Source organism: Salvelinus namaycush, chromosome 8 (genome assembly GCF_016432855.1).
Source record: "Salvelinus namaycush isolate Seneca chromosome 8, SaNama_1.0, whole genome shotgun sequence".
NCBI lineage: Eukaryota > Metazoa > Chordata > Actinopteri > Salmoniformes > Salmonidae > Salvelinus > Salvelinus namaycush.
This window is the reverse complement of record NC_052314.1, coordinates 3059765-3068113: the sequence shown is the minus strand read 5'-3', so window position 1 is coordinate 3068113 and position 8349 is coordinate 3059765.

Below are 8349 nucleotides of genomic sequence, written 5' to 3'. Positions count from 1 at the left end.
CTGGGTAATAATCATGCTGTTTAATCAGCTTCTTGATATGCCACACCTGTTAGGTGGATGGATTATCTTGGCGAAGGAGAAATACTCACTAACAGGGATGTAAGCAAATTTGTGCACAACATTTTAGAGAAATAAGCATATGGAAAATGTCTGAGATCTTTTATTTCAGCTCATGAAACATGTGACCAACACTTTATATTTTTGTTCAGTATGCATTAACATGAAGTGTCCTCTTGCAATTCCTGTCAAGGCTTTCAAAAGAAACTCATTACAGAGAAAATTCCTTTGTTTTAGCTAAAATGTGACGCCATAATTTCTGGTCAGACTGCTTTTCGGATGATCAAAACAGCAACACAGAGTTTCCACAGTACTGGAGCCTTCACAGGTACTGGATGGCAATCGGTTCAAATAGAACATCTGTGCCAACAGCAAATCAGTCAAGGAGACACACCCAACAACGTTATTAATCCACATGACAACGGACAAACGCGGTACTGAAAGAAGAAAATAAGTAGTATAAATTCTACAACATTATCAATAAGCTACGCTGACTCATTTTAAAACGAGGCTTCTTGACAATGGTCTTTACAGTTGGCTGAAGAGATATTCTTTGTTATAACCACTTGTTTTATAGAACTAAAGACAGTGGAGCCCAAGCAGGATAGATGGATGTACAAGGAGTCCGGATTGATGTTCTAGTGACATTCTCTGCTCTCCTTGTCAGGAGGGAGCATGGCTATTTTTAGCCAGCTTCTGCCCTTCACCCCTAGTCCCTGGCTGACTGATCAACACACACACACACACACACACACACACCTCTCTCTACCCAAAGCCATCAGATTCAGGATGTTCAGGGTGGGAAGTGGGTACCAATGCTTACTATTACCCTACCCCAAACCATCATGCACCATGACAGGCACTGTAGCAGAGGAACTAACCCACAGATGAAAGATTCATACAGGCAGTAGCCATTATTATCTAGCACTGAGCTGGAGAGAGGGGGGGGGGGGGGGGGTGATGACGAACAAGAAGCACAAGAGAGGGAGGGAGAGCAGGGATCCTAGGGGTGGCTAAAAATAGAAAGAGCAGAATAATGAGAAGAGGGAGAGAGAAAGTGAACAAAGGAGGGAGAGCGCAGCACAAAGTGAAAAGAGAAGCAGATTCCCTGGCCATCTTAAGAATTAAAACACTCCTTGGCAGAAAAGCATCAATGGGCAACTGACTGCATCACATCAGGTTGACAAAAAAAAAAAAGACAAAAAAAAAGGGGAGTCTGGGGGATGAGAGGAGGAGGGTATTCACAAGATGGAGAGGAGGAGGGTATTCACAAGATGGAGAGAGAGAAAGAAACACCATGTTAACAGATCAGTCCATCCCTCTACAGGAAAAACAGACAGAGTGAGAGAGAGTGAGAATTCATGGCTCCCTGAAATGATGCAACGTATATTGATCTCATGTCTCAACGTATAGGTTGCACATCAGTGAGTGGCATGATAGTACATCTGAAATGTAACTTTATCACCTAAAATGGTGGGCCGCTTTTGACCAGGGTTCCAATAGGGTAGCAACTGCTAGCGACTGGAACGAGTTCCAACACTCAAACTGGACAGTTTAATCTCAATCTCTTCATTCAAAGATTCAAATCATGGACACTCTTACTGACAGTTGTGGCTGCTTTGTGTGATGTATTGTTGTCTCTACCTTCTTGCCCTTTGTGCTGTTGTCTGTGCCCAATAATATTTGTACCCTGTGTTGCTACCATGCTGTGTTGTCATCTTAGGTCTCTTTTATGTTGTGTTGTCTCTTGTCGTGATGTGTGTTTAGTCCTATATTTTTCTTTAATTTAATTTTGTATTTTTAATCCCAGCTCCCATCCCCGCATGAGGCCTTTTGGTAGGCCGTCATTTTAAATAAGAATTTGTTCTTAACTAGTTAAATAAAAGGTTAAATAAACGTAAAAAATACCTAGGTAGCACACCCTAGGGAATAGGAGCCATTTCAGATCTATTCATAGACTGCAATAGGGATTAGGGGCCATTTCATATTCATTCATGGACTGCTATAGGGAATAGGGGCCATTTCAGACCTATTCATAGACTGCCCCATTGTGTTGTACTCTTGTAAAATGGAATAAAACAATAGATCAAAAAGATGCTGGAAAATCATTCATTCAACATTTCCACTCATAGACCCAGAAAGGAACATTGTGTCCAAACTTCTCATTGTTAAAATTCAGTCACACACACACCAGGGCTACAAGAAGAATGGTTAATTCCCCTCACGTGAGGCGAGAGTTACGTCGGTGACAATCCTCACACAAAAGGGGCTACGCAAGCAGCCATGAGTGACATCACAGCAGCTGACGCTTCTCTACTGGGAGGACAGGAACACAATGACAACCAATGTGGGGGGAGGGGTTACTGTGTGTGTGTGTGTGTGTGTGTGTGTGTGTGTGTGTGTGTGTGTGTGTATCCATAGAGCCCTTTTTAGTGTTGAATTGAAATGTAGAACGGCGCAAATGTTTCACTCCCATCTCATCTACCTTCAAGACCCCAAAAATTATCCTAAATGCAATTTTGGCTCAATGATGCCCCGAGCGGGGAGGGCATCAGTTGCACTCAGCGCAGAGTGCTGCACATTACGTAGCCGAGGTAGCTGCTGTATATCGACGTTCCCTCCCTCGGCCACACAGCGGAGCTGCCCCTGCCTGCCTACCGCAACAAGCTGAGCTCTTCCCTCTACAGACCCCCTATGGCTGCCCAGTCGCATCGAGCAACATGGAAAACACATAGGGTCTCATGAAACTGAAAACATATACTGTATAGCCTAGAGCCTCATGCAACAGAGATTCTTTAGACCTTGTCAAGGAATTGACACTGAAAAAGGGAGGGGGATAGAAAACCACCTACTATGGCTGATATCGTGTCTGCACTCAGCAATGCATTCTCCCCAACGGAAGACCCATAGGAGCAGTGCGTGAAACCTTATTTTAGCCTCCTATTGCAGCACAGTTCATGGCTGTATACAATACAGCGCTGTAGCAAATAAAAAAATGGGTACCAAACTACAACTGGATCCCTGTCTCTGTGGAGAAGCGAGCCTCTCGCCTCTCGTTACGTAATCTGTCCCACCCCTCTCCCTCCTATCAACGAGCCGCCCCCTCCCGAGAGAGGAGTGTGTGGTGGGGGAGGGCGAGGGCTGCAGTAGAAGAGCCAACGTGCCCTCCACCACCACCACCCTCTCAGACACACGCTGCTTTAAATAGCAGGAGAAGAAGAAAGTCACATGGGCAAACAAACATAGAATAGAAGAAAAATACTGCAGAGCAAATCAGCTGAGAGAGAAAATACATGTTTTACTAAAGTCTACTTCAGAGCCACCCAGGACCAAAAATAGCATCTATATTTAGGTCCATGACGTCTCTTACTGGTCACATGCTTGTTACAAAAATCAATAGTTTATTTTTCTTCACATCTCAACTTCTCTCTCGGGGGTATGTTTGGAGAGAGGAAACTTTAGGGCAACTTGTTGCTTTCTAATCCCCCCCGTTGATGCCTAGTTAGTGCATTGAAAGATAATTTATTAAAGATCGACATCAATAAATAGAAGGGTTTCATTTAAAATGCTAACATACTGTAACTGCAGCAGATATATCAAAACAACCAGAACAGGCATACCTTTAAGAATGGTGATACTGCAGCAGATATCTAAACGACCAGAACAGGCATTCCTTTAAGAATGGTGATACTGCAGCAGATATATCAATACAACCAGAACAGGCATTCCTTTAAGAATGGTGATACTGCAGCAGATATCTAAACGACCAGAACAGGCATTCCTTTAAGAATGGTGATACTGCAGCAGATATATCAACAACCAGAACAGGCATTCCTTTAAGAATGGTGATACTGCAGCAGATATATCAACAACCAGAACAGGCATTCCTTTAAGAATGGTGATACTGCAGCAGATATCTAAACAACCAGAACAGGCATTCCTTTAAGAATGGTGATACTGCAGCAGATATCTAAACGACCAGAACAGGCATTCCTTTAAGAATGGTGATACTGCAGCAGATATATCAAAACAACCAGAACAGGCATACCTTTAAGAATGGTGATACTGCAGCAGACATCTAAACGACCAGAACAGGCATTCCTTTAAGAATGGTGATACTGCAGCAGATATATCAACAACCAGAACAGGCATTCCTTTAAGAATGGTGATACTGCAGCAGATATCTAAACGACCAGAACAGGCATTCCTTTAAGAATGGTGATACTGCAGCAGATATATCAACAACCAGAACAGGCATTCCTTTAAGAATGGTGATACTGCAGCAGATATCTAAACAACCAGAACAGGCATTCCTTTAAGAATGGTGATACTGCAGCAGATATCTAAACGACCAGAACAGGCATTCCTTTAAGAATGGTGATACTGCAGCAGATATCTAAACAACCAGAACAGGCATTCCTTTAAGAATGGTGATACTGCAGCAGATATCAATACAACCAGAACAGGCATTCCTTTAAGAATGGTGATACTGCAGCAGATATCAATACAACCAGAACAGGCATTCCTTTAAGAATGGGGATACTGCAGCAGATACAGTGGGGCAAAAAAGTATTTAGTCAGCCACCAATTGTGCAAGTTCTCCCACTTAAAAATATGAGAGAGGCCTGTAATTTTCATCATAGGTACACTTCAACTATGACAGACAAAATTAGAAAAAAAATCCAGAAAATCACATTGTAGGATTTTTAATTAATTTATTTGCAAATTATGGTGGAAACTAAGTATTTGGTCACCTACAAACAAGCAAGATTTCTGGCTCTCACAGACCTGTAACTTCTTCTTTAAGAGGCTCCTCTGTCCTCCACTCGTTACCTGTATTAATGGCACCTGTTTGAACTTGTTATCAGTATAAAAGACACCTGTCCACAACCTCAAACAGTCACACTCCAAACTCCACTAGTTCTTCTTATTAGAGCTGTCACAGCACTGTTTATGAGTCCTGGTTTTCTATCTTATTAGCTGGTCACAGCACTGTGTTATGAGCCTGGTGTTCTATCTTATTAGAGCTGGTCACAGCATTGTGTTATGGAGCCTGGTGTTCTATCTTATTAGAGCTGGTCACAGCACTGTGTTATGAGCCTGGTGTTCTATCTTATTAGAGCTGGTCACAGCACTGTGTTTATGAGCCTGGTGTTCTATCTTATTAGAGCTGGTCCACAGCACTGTGTTATGAGCCTGGTGTTTCTATCTTATGGAGCTGGTCACAGCACTGTTGTTATAGCCTGGTGTTCTATCTTATTAGAGCTGGTCACAGCACTGTGTTATGAGCCGGGTGTTCTATCTTATTAGAGCTGGTCACGGCAACTGTGTTATAGCCTGGTGTTTCTATCTTTATTAGAGCTGGTCACAGCACTGTGTTATAGCCTGGTGTTCTATCTTATTAGAGCTGGTCACAGCACTGTGTTATGAGCCTGTGTTTCTATCTTATTAGAGCTGGTCACAGCACTGTTTTATGAGCCTGGTGTTCTATCTTATTGGAGCTGGTCACAGCACTGTGTTATGAGCCTGGTGTTCTATCTATTAGAGCTGGTCACACCACTGTGTTATCAGCCTGGTGTTCTATCTTATTAGAGCTGGTCACAGCACTGTGTTAGAAGCCTGGTGTTTCTATCTTATTAGAGCTGGTCACAGCACTGTGTTATCAGCCTGGTGTTCTATCTTATTAGAGCTAGTCACAGCACTGTGTTATCAGCTGGTGTTCTATCTTATTAGAGCTGGTCACAGCACTGTGTTATGAGCCTGGTGTTCTATCTTATTAGAGCTGGTCACAACACTGTGTTTTATGACCTGGTGTTCTATCTTATTAGAGCTGGTCACACACTGTGTTATGAGCCTGGTGTTTCTATCTTATTAGAGCTGGTCACAGCACTGTGTTATGAGCCTGGTGTTCTATCTTATTAGAGCGGTCACAGCACGGTGTTTATGAGCTGGTGTTCTATCTTATTAGAGCTGGTCACAGCACTGTGTTATGAGCCTGGTGTTCTATCTTATTAGAGCTGGTCACAGCACTGTGTTATGAGCCTGGTGTTCTATCTTATTAGAGCTGTCACAGCACTGTGTTATGAGCCTGGGTGTTCTATCTTATTAGAGCTGGTCATAGCACTGTGTTTATAGCCTGGTGTTCTATCTTATTAAGCTGGTCACAGCACTGTGTTATCAGCCTGGTGTTCTACTTATTAGAGCTGTCACAGCACTGTGTTATGAGCTGTGTGTCTATCTTATTAGAGCTGGTCACAGCACGTGTTATGAGCCTGTGTTCTATCTTATTGGAGCTGGTCACAGCACTGTGTTATAAGCCTGGTGTTCTATCTTATTAGAGCTGGTCACAACACTGTGTTATGAGCCTGGTGTTCTATCTTATTAAGCTGGTCACAACACGTGTTTATGAGCCTGGTGTTCTATCTTTAGAGCTGGTCACAGCACTGTGTTATGAGCCTGGTGTTCTATCTTATTAGAGCTGGTCACAGCATGTGTTATGAGCCTGGTGTTCTATCTTATTAGAGCTGGTCAGCCACTGTGTTATGAGCCTGGTGTTCTATCTTATTAGAGCTGGTCAGCCACGTGTTATGAGCCTGGTGTTCTATCTTATAGAGCTGGTCACAGCACTGTGTTATGACCTGGGGTTCTATCTTATTAGAGCTGGTCACAGCACTGTGTTTTGACTGGTGTTCTATCTTATGTAGCTGGTCACAGCACTGTGTTATCAGCCTTGTTTTCTATCTTATTAGAGCTGTCACAGCACTGTGTTATGAGCCTGTTGTTCTATCTTATTAGAGCTGGTCATAGCACTGTGTTATGAGCCTGGTGTCTATCTTATTAGAGCTGGTCACAGCACTGTGTATCAGCCTGGTGTTCTATCTTATTAGAGCTGGTCACAGCACTGTGGTTATGAGCCTTTGTTCTATCTTTGAGAGCTGTCACAGCACTGTGTTATGAGCCTGGTGTTCTATCTTATTGGAGCTGGTCACAGCACTGTGTTATGAAGCCTGGTGTTCTATCTTATTAGAGCTGGTCACAGCACTGTGTTATCAGCCTGGTGTTCTATCTATTAGAGCTGGTCACAGCACTGTGTTATCAGCCTGGTGTTCTATCTTATTAGAGCTGGTCCAGCACTGTGTTATCAGCCTGGTAGTTCTATCTTATTAGAGCTGGTCACAGCACGGTGTTATAGCCTGGTGTTCTATCTTATTAGAGCAGGTCACAGCACTGTGTTGATGAGCCTGGTGTTTCTATCTTATTAGAGCTGGTCACAGCACTGTGTTGTGAGCCTGGTTTCTATCTTATTAGAGCTGGTCACAGCACTGTGTTGGAGCCTGGTGTCTATCTATTAGAGCTGGTCACAGCATGTGTTATGAGCCTGGTGTTCTATCTATTGGAGCTGGTCACAGCACTGTGTTATGAGCCTGGTGTTTCTATCTTATTAGAGCTGGTCACAGCACTGTGTTATAAGCCTGGTGTTCTATCTTATTAGAGCTGGTCACAGCACTGTGTTATGAGCCTGGTGTTTCTATCTTATTGGAGCTGGTCACAGCACTGTGTTTACAGCCTGGTGTTCTATCTTATTAGAGCTGGTCACAGCACTGTGTTGATGACCTGTGTGTTCTATCTTATTGAGCTGTCACAGCACTGTGTTTGAGCCGTGGTGTTCTATCTTATTAGAGCTGGTCACAGCACTGTGTTTGGAGCCTGGTGTTCTATCTTATTAGAGCTGGTCACAGCACTGTGTTATGAGCCTGTGTGTTCTATCTTATTGGAGCTGGTCACAGCACTGTGTTATGAGCCTGGTGTCTATCTTATTAGAGCTGGTCACAGCACTGTGTTATCAGCCTGGTTTCTATCTTATTAGAGCTGGTCACAGCACTGTGTTATAAGCCTGGTGTTCTATCTTATTAGAGCTGGTCACAGCACTGTGTTATGAGCTGGTGTTCTATCTTAAGTGGAGCTGGTCACAGCACTGTGTTTATCAGCCTGGTGTTCTATCTTATTAGAGCTGGTCACAGCACTGTGTTATAGCTGGTGTTCTATCTTATTAGAGCTGGTCACAGAACTGTGTTATGAGCCTGGTGTTCTATCTTATTAGAGCTGGTCACAGCACTGTGTTATAAGCCTGGTGTTCTATCTTATTAGAGCTGGTCACGCACTGTGTTATACCGTGTTCTATCTATTAGAGCTGGTTCACAGCACTGTGTTATGAGCCTGTGTTCTATCTTATTAGAGCTGGTCACAGCACTGGTTTATAGAGCCTGGTGTTCTATCTTATTGGAGCTGGTC